Genomic DNA, 2,893 nt, shown 5'->3' on the forward strand with positions numbered 1-2,893 from the left:
CCCAGAGAGACCTCTCTCTCTCTCTCTCTCTCTCTCTCTCTCTCTCTCTCTCTCTCATGGTTAACCAAAAAGGCCTTTATGAGGATGAAAACATTGCAGGTTTCAAAGCGGAGGGCGATCGCTCCAGATGTGAATTCTTGGAAGCCGCAGACCCTGCGCATACAGTTTCGCCTGATTGACTGCAAATCCATAAATAATCGATTAGGCTGATCCCACACTTATGGGATGGAGGTTTATGATGTATTCAGTTGTGAATGCACATCAAAATGCTTTGCAAAAGTGCCACGGTGTTCTAGTAAACCCTGCCCACAGCATCTTGATGCTTAAAGTGCTCCACGCGACAGAGTTGTGAAGAACATCTTGGGTATGTGCGCAAGTCTTAGCGCGGCAGGTGTGGAATATGCATGGCACGATGGTGTATGTATTGTGCAGCACGACGATGCCGAAGTTGAAGAAAATATAAAACATGTGGGATGGATATATGCCTATGCAAGAGAGGCCATCATTTTTTTGCATCGCGTGTGGAGCCCCATGGCAGGGATCAGGCATGACGATGATCTTGTCTCACGGTGGTAGACGAGGGTGTGGACATTTCAAGAGGCGGCTATGTCAAAACGTAGGCGATACTATGTGCGTGTTGGAATAGGAAAATTGGGCGATTGCCAGAGCCTGCAAGAGCTGGAGGAGAAAGTAAGTCTTTGGTATCAGAAAGAGTACAGTAAGGTGGCAATCATTAATGAGGAGGAGGTGATGTGGAAAACTTTAATGGAGATTAACATCGTGATAGTGCGCTTGTTAGTTGGTGTAGCAGCAAGTGAGCATGATCCAATTCTGTTTCACAAACCATGGAAGTGGACTGTTTGCATTAGTGATTGGATCAGGACTTTGTTCCATACATGCTTCCAGTTCCCAAGCCTAGCTATAGCACTAGAGTTTTCTGCTTTCACGAAAGCAAGCACAAGGGAGATTGAATCAACATCATTCTGGCGGTGACAGGGGTGAAGGATTTTGTGGCTCCAAAGGATATTCAGATGGAGGCCTCAACAATTGAGTTCTTCAGGAGGCAAGGAGAGCAAGGTCTGGCAAGGGCTGTGTTCATGACGAATGTGCTGATCCACAGAGTCAACAATCAGGATGGGCTAAGGCACCGTCACACATGGGTGTCTGATTTGTCCAAACTCTTGAAATCAATCTACGAACAAATCAAAGAAACTATTACTACTCAAGAGGAGGCGGCGCAAGTGATCACGACGATGAGCTCTGTGGACAAGTTCATTGGGTTTAGTGTGCAGCTGCAGGATGGGAAGCTTGAGCTCAGCGGAGAGCTGGCATGCGTAGCCCGCAGGTGTACTGCATGTCCGAAAAATAAGCAAGATCCAATAGATCCAAGAGGACCTGAAGGATCTATCATTGTTCTCCAGGTAAAACAAGCGTGTTCCTTTACCTCTTTTGAAGCATATAATGCAGGCTGTAACAATATGGAGTAGTTCAGGTGGGGCAGAAGTACTATCCTGTGAATTTGTTTTGTTTTTTTTAGAAACATGAATTGGCATTAAAAGGGTGGAGTATTACAAGAGTGCCTCACAGGAGGGAAGAGAGGTGTCCCAACAAATTACAAAGCCAAATAAGAATAAATCATTCTAAGTCTATTAGGGGAGTAAAAACACAGCATGGCATCTTGCTAATTTTGCCACCTTAAGTTTTGTTGAAGAGACTTGAGAGGCTGATAGAATACATCTATCATTAGTTTGGATGTTTTGACTGCTACTCTTTTGAGCTCCATGGAGAATACAATAGAGTTATCTGTGAACTGATTTTGAAAAATTGCTTCATTCCTTTGTGTCCAGCAAGCCCATAAGTACTCCATTCTCCACAGATTCCATAAAGGGATGTCCAGCCTATGGCATTCTCCCATGAGGATTTCTTTGACTGTAAGGGGGTGAGGGTGAAGGCTAGAGAAACAGTACTGCAGCATCTAAAGCTTCCTTTGATTGGTATTGGATCCAAAGAAAATGTGGGGTAGGTCTTCTATTGCTTGGCATCTTTTGCACTTCCTATCTTCAATTTTAGGTTTAAGGGCTCTGACCCCAGTCTATACACCTTGGTGGAGAATAGACATGGCAAGAAAACTGTGTTTAATTGGGTATGCAAAGCTCCATACACATTTGAACATGTGAATTCACTGTCTTGAATTTTATTGTAAACTCCATTTTTTGTTCAGATTTTTCCTTAAAGCTTCATTAAAATTCTGAACCATGTTGTAGCTGGTGATGGCTTTCTAGGCCCATTCTTCTAGCTTCCCATGCTTGGTTCTAGATGCCCCTTCCAATTGGAGTAGGGTTTTAAGTTCAAGAATCTTGTTCAAAAGCTCAGAAGAACAGCTAGAGGACAAATTAGTGCTATTAGATAGAATTTTAGCTAATATCCATTCACCATTCACATACAGGTCAGACCAGCTTTGGAAGCCATCTTTAAAGCATTTATGGACCTTAAGATTAAGCTTTCTTTCAGTTTTCTTAAGGATTCACCCAATCCAAATAGAGTCCTACATAAGAAAGTCATGAGACAAGGCCTTGTTCAAAGGAATATGCATACTGCTCCTAATCTCAAAACCAAGCCTTCCATAAGGCGACAGTTAGGGGGCTGCATGTAGGATTTATATTAACATTCGAGGTGATAGTGTCCCACAATGTAATATTTTTCCATGCTTTGGAGGACTGTACTGTAAAATTGTTTATATTTATTTTGATAAGACAGGCCCAGAAGTCGTGAGAGGAAACAAACCTTGCTATCCACTTACCTGCCATCTTGTTAGCTAGCCTTTCAAGATTAAGAATACCCACACCTCCTTTGATTTTAGGCATACAAAAGGTATTCCAGGAAACTTTTGCTA

General features: G+C 42.7%; 1 pseudogene; it reads left to right on the forward strand.

Annotated features, from left to right (window-relative positions):
* The first annotated feature begins 213 nt into the window (after nucleotides 1–213).
* LOC147464861 (uncharacterized) lies at nucleotides 214–1,487 on the forward strand (annotated as a pseudogene).
* The last annotated feature ends 1,406 nt before the right edge of the window (nucleotides 1,488–2,893 follow it).

This window comes from Adiantum capillus-veneris, chromosome 1, assembly GCF_014529385.1.
Source record: "Adiantum capillus-veneris isolate H3 chromosome 1, ASM1452938v2, whole genome shotgun sequence".
NCBI classification, from domain to species: Eukaryota; Viridiplantae; Streptophyta; class Polypodiopsida; order Polypodiales; family Pteridaceae; genus Adiantum; species Adiantum capillus-veneris.